This window comes from Nomascus leucogenys, chromosome 3, assembly GCF_006542625.1.
Source record: "Nomascus leucogenys isolate Asia chromosome 3, Asia_NLE_v1, whole genome shotgun sequence".
Classification (NCBI taxonomy): Eukaryota; Metazoa; Chordata; class Mammalia; order Primates; family Hylobatidae; genus Nomascus; species Nomascus leucogenys.
Genome location: NC_044383.1, coordinates 109,001,991 through 109,012,018, shown reverse-complemented (window position 1 = coordinate 109,012,018; position 10,028 = coordinate 109,001,991). Strand labels below are relative to the sequence as shown.

At 37.3% G+C, this 10,028-nt stretch overlaps 1 long non-coding RNA gene across 1 annotated transcript; it reads right to left on the bottom strand.

The window, feature by feature from the left end:
* Positions 1-2,219: 2,219 nt before the first annotated feature.
* LOC115834454 lies at positions 2,220-9,429 on the bottom strand. Its single transcript, XR_004029343.1, has 3 exons — positions 8,727-9,429; positions 4,826-5,329; positions 2,220-4,319 (listed from the first exon to the last, which is right to left on the bottom strand). It is a non-coding gene; the product is annotated as an uncharacterized LOC115834454 (long non-coding RNA).
* Positions 9,430-10,028: the final 599 nt, after the last annotated feature.

The following is a 10,028-nucleotide window of genomic DNA, read 5'->3' as shown; positions in this document are numbered from 1 at the left end:
ACTATGCCTGACCCATATGATAGCCAGTTAAAAAAAAAAAACAAAAAACAAAAAACTCTGTTATCCTCGTCAAAAATTAAAAACTTAATTACCTAACTTAGCCTTTGTAGACCTTATTTACTGAAAGTCTTTTATTCAGAATATATTGTCAAAATATTCTACAAGGTGTTATATAATATATATAGAAAAATGGTAGATGGTATCTATATAAATATTACTTATATGAATATTTATTGTTACCTAGCAGGTTTGTTTTGCTGTGCATAATTCATCAAATGGAAAAGATGTTTTCTTAGTTTAAAATATGTTTTATGCCTAATATCTCTGCATTTCTTAGAGATTAAGTAGCCTAACTATCAGTAGCTATAGATGTATTGTAAATATATTAAGCAAACTATAAGGCTCTTTCAAGAATCTTGTAATCTAAACTGGTGATAACTTCGTAGTTCTATAATATCATAACACATAAAAAGTGAACAATATGGTTGAATCATTCAGTTATCTGACTAGTAGAAAATGTCAGTATATTTACAAATCAAGAAGTTTATTGAATTTAAGTATAAACTTGCAGATACTAAGTTTTTAAAAATATAAAATTGAAATTTTGGAGACCTGTGGGCATTAACAAAAGTTGTTTAAAAATTAATATACCTCCAGAGAATATATGTGAAATAAATTTCTTAACTTCCATATACAGAATCTCATTTTCAAACTTTTAAAGTTAGGTACAGAATTTATTCTACAGCAGTAATAAAACATCTCCTCTGCCAGACATTGATGAGTTTTAATTGTTTAGTGTTTTTTTTGTTGTTGCTGTTTTGCTTATACATACACATATTCTCATAGAATAAGATATTGAGTCAAAACAGCTTAAACATTGACAGCCGGCTGGGCGGCTCACGCATGTAATCCCAGCACTTTGGGAGGCCAAGGCAGGCAGATCACGAGATCAAGAGATTCAGACCATCCTGGCCAACATGGTGGAACCCCATCTGTACTAAAAATACAAAAAATTAGCTGGGTGTGGTGGCGCACACCTGTAGTCCTAGCTACCTGGGAGGCTGAGGCGGGAGAATTGCTTGAACCTGGGAGGCAGAGGTTGCAGTGAGCCACGATTGCGCCACTGCACTGCAGCCTGGCAACAGAGCAAGACTCCGTCTAAAAAAAAAAAAAAAAGTTGACAGCCTTGGCTAAGCGAAAATATAAGAACATTTAATTCATTGTGCTTCCCAAACTGTGATTGCTAGGTCCATTTTTCTGTTATTAAAAACTATTTGAAGCATGTTAAAGACAACTTAATATTTCATCAATACATTTTCCAGATCCTTATTAAAATATCTGTACCATTTTACATTTCCACTTGCTTGAATGACAATAATTCATTAAAATCAGTCTCTTAATATATGGTAGGCACTGTGCTAAGCACATTACAGTCATCTCATTTAAATCTTCGTTCATCACACTATGAGATAGGTGCTTTTGTTATTTCCAATTTTTAGTAGGAAAATGGAGACTTGCCCTAGGCCCCACAACCTGTAAAAGTTGAACAGCAATGCCAGTCAGGTTTGTCTGTCTCCAGAGTTCATCTTCTTAACCACTGCACTGTTGGTTCATTTTGGCTAATGCAATAGTTTAAAAAACAAAACAGAAACAACTTGTATATGTTTGCACTTTTATTATTTTTTTAAACACGTTTTTTCTCCTTTGTGAACTTCTTTCTGGAATTGTCTTTTATTTTAAAATTAGAATACTAATACTTTTCTTATTGTTTTATTTGTATTCATTTATATTATCTATGTAATTATAAATATGTTCCCAAGTTTTAGCTTTTCTTAATTTTTATATAAGGAATTTTTAAATAGAAAAATCTATGGACTTTTTTTCAGAACATAATTTTTAAAAATCTCTGGGCCAATTTTTTCATATATTTGAGGAGAGTTAGGGACATACACTCAGCTAATTGCTAATCTCTGAGTATAGCTTGAGAGACAGTAGGTAAGATATATGCTATACTAACATTGTAATATCAAATTTTCATTGGAATTTCCGCAATTATTTGTTTTATTATAATCAGTATTCTTGAATTAATTTTTTTGCTTATTTGTGAGATTTACTTAGAATTAAGATATGTAGCTGTCTTCCTCACTAAAACATAAGGTCTAGAAGAAAGAATATATACTTACATAAACTATGTTTAAATGTTGTGAAATATGCAGAGATATGGTACATATTATCCCTGACCATTATTTTCCCCAGTATTTTTTTTAAAACCAAGAAAACACATAAATACAACCAAAATAAAAACCCATCAAGATTTTATTGGCTTTCTCTGCCTCATTCCAGTTTTGGAAACAATCTTGACCTAAATCCAGACAGATGGCCGAGGGTTGAATGTCACGTTTGCTTTGCTGCTGGTCCTGTTATGAACTGAGATTTTATTTTTTTCTGTAATAAATGAAAGTGACAAGGCAATAGCAATACAAGGATGAGTAAATGTTTGACAAAATGAATTCCAAGGATACAATTCAAACATTTGTCAGGAGCCCGAGATAATTTCTTATTTGTTTTGTTATGCCTTTCCAATTTGTCTCTAAATAAAAATATTTACAATTTAGGATTCACTCTGTCTCACAGGATAGGATATGTATGACCTTACAAATTTATAGAAAGCTTCTTTATGTTGATGTGAAGAAGAAAATAAGATGAAATAACCATGGTCTATTTCCAACCAACAGCAAATGTTCTCACATTCTTAATTCCTGCTTTTGTTTAGGAAAAGGATAGTATGAGTCATTATGAAAAACAATCCCTCCCACACCTGTTTCCCCTACCCCCTCACAATTCTCTAAGTGCACATGTATGCGCATGTGTACATAAACACACGCACACGTATGCGTGCCCGCATGCACGCACACGCTGAGAATTCAGCCCAATAGAGAAGGGACAACTTTATAGAGATGGGCTTATTTAAGACAATGTATATAAACATTTTCTGCAAAATTCACTAAACTATAGGAAAGACAAATTCAAATGGGAGCAGTAAAGCATTTTTTAATGCTTTTTGTTTTTTATAATTATTAGATTAAAAGGAAAATGGTGATAATAAGATCCATACAGGCTGTATGCTAATGGAAGATAAAGAACTACTTTGTAATGTGAAACTTTGCCTCCACACTATATGACTTTAAGTGCACCAAGCTCTTCAGATGGAAAACTGGTTTTCAGCAGATACCGGGCAAACTGTAAAGATGATCTCACATTGCCAAACGGGCCTTCAGCTGCTTTTCTAATTGACTTTTCCACAGTTTGTTGCTTAGTGTTACACATACTAATGTGTCATCCTAGACTAATCAGATTTTCAAGTCTCACCCTGCCTGTGTTTGTAGGTTTCAATCTTACAATTCCTCTGCTATTACCCTCCAAAATCGTTGAAACTGACTACTTCTGTTGTTAGAAGCATGATACAGAAAGTATGGTGCTCATAATTACTATGGCTGACACATAAGTTTCCCAGTTGATACAATAAAGCCAAGAGACCCTAAGTCCAGTGTGTTTCTCAACAATTATTCAGTACAGGGAGAAACACTCCTAGTTGTTTCCTAGGCAACCATTTAGTGAAAAATGTGCAGTTATATTTCATTTCATCCCATTTTCTATTTTCCTAGAACCGGCTAATTTTTCCCCTTATTTTCCAATACCCGTTTCTCCTCACATTTCTCTTTATACATTATCTTTGATATTTCTTCTCCTCTAGCCTTTCTCTCCTGTTCTTTCCTGCTGTTAATTATCTAACTTTCTTTCCCTTAGGAATGAGATCAAAACAAATACTTGTCTTTAAAGTTGCCCTGTCAACTACCATCTGGTTACTGTTTTGTTCCTTTTTAGAAAATCAACAGTAGACCCTTCGTGAATGTGGAAATTCTATTCACTTTTGCTTCCAGGGCATGGTTGTGTCCCAGCTTATTAAGATGCAGAAGTCTTAGTGCTTTGGAATCTAATTTACACATCTGCCTGCTTTCTTGGAAGGCTGAGGGAATTTGAAATGCTGTTTCTCAAACAACACCAAAAACAAACAAAGAGAAAGGGCCAGAGAAATTTTCATCTGGGGAGAGATTGCTTTTGTCTGTAGATGGCCAGCAAAGTAAGTCAGATATGCAAGAAACACATCAAGTGTTCTGGGAGGGGAGTATTTGAATGCTAAGCGGTCATTTGTGTGGATCCAGGCTTCTTACAGTTTCCAGGTCTTGTTCTCTGATGTGGAGATCTTTTTGACAGAGTAGGCTAGTTTTTGTTAGTTGCCACTCCATCCCGTTTACTGGCTAAGAATAAAATAGAAAATAATTTATTTTATATAACTTAAGAAAAATACCAAGGTTTGATAGCACTCATCCCGTTTGTTTACCACACACACACACACACACATACACACACACACACACACAGCCTTTTAAGCTTCCCTGTTGCCTGCAGAATAAAGCCCAGGTGCTTTAGCCTGCCATTCCTGGATCTCTAGAATCTACTGTGAGCCTCATTTCCAACCCTGTTTTTCTTGTCTCCCACCACTTTCTCTCTGCGCCTCAGTGCCAGCCACCCCAGCCCGCTTCTCTCAAAATACCCGTGTGCACTTCTGCCATCTCTCAGCTTCTTCTCATGTGAAGTACTCTCCCTTTTCCTGCCCATCTCTCTGTCCCGTCTTTCTGGACCCAAGTCCGTCTTCCCTCTGTGACCACACCTGTAAGTGGCCCTCACTCAGGCCCCTGCTTGGCATGGCTCACGCTCATCATGTGTTTCCATGCACCATGTCCCCCATCCTCGTTGTACATACCTGTACTCAGACAGGCAGCAGGAAGACAGCTACTGGTGGGTTCCTTTCCTCTCCTTTCTCTCTGGCCATCATTGCCAGAAGAACTCAAATATGGAAACTCCAGAAGCATCTAAGAATAGGGACTCATTGGTGTGAGGAGAAACAAGAAGATTATTTCAAGGGGCAAAAATCTTAAGAAAAGGATAACACCTTATGGTTCCCAGCCAGTCAGATAGGATGACTCATTACCCAGGATAACATGGTATAACACACATGTAACATAGTCAGACATGTGGCAGCATGGGGCTGCCTATTTCCATACCTTGGAGAAGCAATGAGGGGGAGTGAGGACAGCTTCAGGAAGGCATTCATCAAAGTAATTGAGTAAATGAACACAGCATTACTTTCTATAGGGATTCTGATCGTTTCTTCAATTAATACTGAGAAATGATATAACTCAGTTGTTGAATGTGCAATTGTAGATACTGTATGCATAATACAGCCTGTTTTCTTTCAGCTTGAAAACTAAACACAGAAAAAATAACAAATTTAAAAAGGAAATATTAATTTAGTTGCAAGTTAAAATACATATATTATTACTGATAATCCATTTTACTGTCTTAAAATTTCTCTTAAAATGAGTCCAAAATTCAGGGACTATCAGAATTAGCTAGAATTTAGAGGACTTTTCAATATTCATTTTGCATATAAGAAAACTGAAGTTCTGAGAAATAAAGGAACACTTGTATTAAGAAGAACGTGTGAATGGAAGAGAACCACTCTTTCTTTTTCTTTTGGATTTTCTGTCATTCTTGGTGACACAATCATCCAGCCACCGGACCTCATTTTCTGCTAATAGGTAAAGTAACTAATAAGGTATCTCCTTGGGTCTACACATTCCCCCTCCTGGCCAACCACCTAAACATCCATTGCTATAGGGAAGCAGAAGTTTTCATCAGAAGAGTGAAATGATTCATTTCGTTAATTACCAGTAGGCGACAAGCACCTGGGGAGGAGACCCAAGACCTTCTTGACTGTGGTGTTAAAAGGGAAGACTTAGGAAGATGGCGCCCATGGAAGGCAGGCTGGTGCTAGGGAGCAGGAGGTGTCTGTGAAGTTGCCTCAGAACTTTGTTGCTAAAGCAGCACTCTTTCAAGGTGTAGAGCTCAGTGCAGAGGAAGTGTGTCCTGTTCTTCCTCTATATTTAGTGTCTTTTTTTAATCCCAACTATGACAAGAGGTACCAGGAACCAAAATTATCCCTATGCTTAGACCAAAGCCTTCGGAGGCTGTGCAGCATAGATCTACCCAAGTAAGAGGAACCCCAGGGAAAAAAGAAGGTGGTGGAGATCAGAGCTCAATTCTGCACCTGCTGAGTGCCCTTCAAACAGACTTTAAGAGGCAGTCTTGTCTTTAAGCACACCCTCAACGTTAATTATCATCTTAACCTGTTAACTAATCTGTGCTTCAGTTTCCTCAGCTGTGAAAGGAGACCAAGAATAAACCCTGTGTCGTGAGGTTGTTGTGAAAATTAAAAGAGTTAATATGGATAAAGCACTTAGAACAGTATCACTGTGTGTTTGCTCTCATTTGGGGAGATGATGTAGATTAGTGATTAAAAGCATGGATTCCGGAACAAACTTGCTTTGGTTTGAAGCTTGGCTTTACCATTTACTCATGTGAGCTTGGGACAGTACCTCTCTGGGCCTATTTTCTCATATGTTGGCCTATTGTGATAATTAAATAATCTCGTAAAGCACTGAGAACAGTTTTAATACATACTAAGGGTTAGTTATATACTATCTGTTCCTTCCCCTTGTTAACTACCCACATGTGGGCCTGTCACTGAACGTACATCTTCTTGTAGAGCAAAAGCACTCCAGAGATTTCAGAAGCTGTGCTCAGAATCTCTCACCCCAATAGAACCTCACCAAGACTACCTGGCCAGCGTCCCCTTTGTGCATTCAACTTTCCCACATAACACACAGTGGGATTTGTGGAAAACATTCTATTTTGCTTCCTGCTCTTGGAAAACCAGGAATAATCATCTTGTTAACCCCAATTCCTCCACTTAGGAGACACCAATCTTTCTTCTAATTGGAAAGGGAACTATTAAGCAATAAGATGATATTTTGAATTAAATCAAGAATAAAACCACACATTCACATAGCATTTACACATTTACTTGAGTTCAAACTGCCAGGGGCTGTTCCAAGTCTAAAAGTCACAACTGAAAACAGTGCTTTAAACTTGAAAGACATCAAAGGTCTATTTTGAATTGAAGCTTGTAGAGAACTCAGGATTGTTTGTAATTTGATTTTAATGAATAAAACGTTTGCGTATTGCTATTTTAAATTTTTTTAAAGAAGATCAAGATGACCCTGTTACACAGAAAAAGGAACTCTTTGTTACACATCATAAAAAGTGATAGACTTTATATTCTTTTTATTTATTTATTTATTTATTTTTAGCTTTTATTTTATTATACTTTCAGTTCTGGGATACATGTGCAGAAAGTGAAGGTTTGTTACATGGGTATACATGTGCCATGATGGTTTGCTGCACCCATCAACCCATCATCTAGGCTTTAAGCCCCACATGTATTAGGTATTAGTCCTAAAGCTATTCCTCCCCTTGCCCCCCATATATTCCTAAGAAGTGTAGTTTTTTATTTTTATAGATTTAGGGGTTATGTATCATCTTGTTACATGAATATATTGCCTAGTGGTGAAGTCTGGGCTTTCAGCATAGCCATCGCCTGAATAGTGTACATTGTACCCAATAGGTAATTTCTCATCTCACTCCCACCCCCTTCCAAGTCTCCAATGTCTACAATTCCACTTTCTATGTCTGTATGTATGCATTATTTAGTTCCCACTTATGAGTGAGAACATGTTGTACTTAAGTAAAATAACTCAGAAACTTTCTGATGGCCTCCAGTTCCATTCATGTTGCTGCAAAAGATATGATTTTATTCTTTTTAGAGCTAAGCAGTATTCCATTGTATTGTACCACATTTGCTTTATTCAATCATCTGTTGATAGACACAGGCTGATTCCACATTTTTGCTAATATGAATACTGTTATGACAAATATACTGGTGTAGGTGTCTTTTTAACGTAATGATTTATTTTTCCTTTGGGAGAAGTATATTTTTAAGCTATATTAGAACACCTTTTGATACCTAAGAACATAGGGTATCCTAAAAAATCGGTAGCCACAGAATAGCACACTGTTGTAATTTTATTTTTCTTGTGTCTCTTGAAAACATTGTGTTTGAAATACTGTAGTTTTGGTTGCTATTTTGTTTTTGCAGTAATCCTGACCAACACATAGCAGAATTGGTAAAACGAACTGGAAACCTCAGGGATGCCTCGACTAAATTTTTTGTAGAGCCAGTGGGAGTAGAGCACCACCTAGTGTCAGTTTTGAATAATTCTCTCAGATAAGAAAGACTGCCTAGGGTGAAAATAATTTACCCAAAGGCACGTAGTCAATACAGGTCAAATTTAGGTCAAAACCCTGGAAGCAAATCCACATTTATTGACGATAGCCCCATGCTTTTTCTCCTATTATTCTCCACAATTTTACATCAAAGAAGGGCAATATGTAAAAAAGCAAATCTCTTCCAGTAATGGAAATTCAATTTAGGTGACGAATACGTTATAAAACAGGAGTATTTGAATATCTGGTATGCCTAAAGCACTATGAGAGCTCAATTCCAGAGTCAATTCCACAGACTCTAAGATTAGGTATTTATTTTTTATTTTTTTATTTTCAGATTTCTGGCTTTCTTATGGTTCCCTGAGGTCTCTGTAGCCACCCATCTGGCACTTCGGACGCTTCTCTGCCATCAACATTGCCAAAAATAATTCAGCCTCTGAAATCTATCGCTGAGGAACAAATGAGATGATTTCACTTACCCATGTGGCCCTTCTCTAAAAATGTTCATGGTTAGTTCGTGCCAGATGCAGTTTCTGTCTCAGAATGTCCGTATGCCCTCTTCACAACCATGGTTAGCCCCAAGCTGAGTGTGAGCTGAGTCAAGGATGGGGAGCCTTTCTTCTCTGCCTCTCTTCCAGCTACTACTTCCCACCCCAAAGAACCCCAGGCTTCTCACCAACTCTGCACTCCTTCAGGGCCCTACAAGTTAATGGCAAATTAAATGACTACAATACCAACAGCTTGCCATATAAAATCATTTCTGGAATGAGGTAAAATATGAGTTAATGAAAGAATAAAGCCAAATAAATAAATAAAATTGCTGTTTTGAGATATCAGGGGTCACGCTGGCTCATATGTTGTTCTTCTTATACAACTTTTAAATTTCCCTAAGAATTTCGAGTAAATTCAGACAAATCTAATACGCTCATGGATGAGCTGGTTTGGGGAAAAGGGGACTTTTGGTTCAAGAGAGGCTGTGCACATCCAAACTCTGAGAGCCCTGTCCTAAGTCACTGTTGCACTTTCTTGTGTGAACTCTCAAAGATACTCTCTGAATCTATTTTCTTCATCTGTAAAAATGAGAAACATTAACAACTATTTTATATGATTTTTTATGAAGATTCAAAAGGATATACTATGTGCTAAGTAATCACCAGTCACACGAAATTTGGCTATGATGATTTTTTTTTTTTTTTTTTTGAGACAGAGTCTCGCTCTGTTGCCCAGGCTGGAGTGCCGTGGCGCCGTCTCAGCTCACTGCAACCTCTGCCTCCTGGGTTCACACCATTCTCCTGCCTCAGCCTCCCAAGTAGATGGGACTACAGGCACCCACCACCACGCTGGCTAATTTTTTTATATTTTTAGTAGAGACGGGGTTTCACCGTGTTAGCCAGGATGATCTCAATCTCCTGACCTCGTGAACCACCCGCCTCGGCCTCCCAAAGTGCTGGGATTACAGGCATGAGCCACCGTGCCCGGCCTATGATGATGATTTCTATTGATGTGTGCCCACTAAGAAATCCATTCTACGATTTTAACAAGTAACAACAATATTGTCCCAGCCCTTTGTTTGAGCCAATGCTTCCAGTTTTTAACTGGCTGCAGATTTTTAATGTTCCGAGAGTTGTCATCAATAACTCTAAAAAAAAAAGGGACTCACTCTGATTAATCAGTCCTGTTTTTAGCCACGGAGGTGTTGCTAAGGGAAAGAAAAGAGCAGAAGAATAGAAGGAAATCTCTTCTGGCAAATAACACAGGAAAAAATCAACAGGTCTAGAACA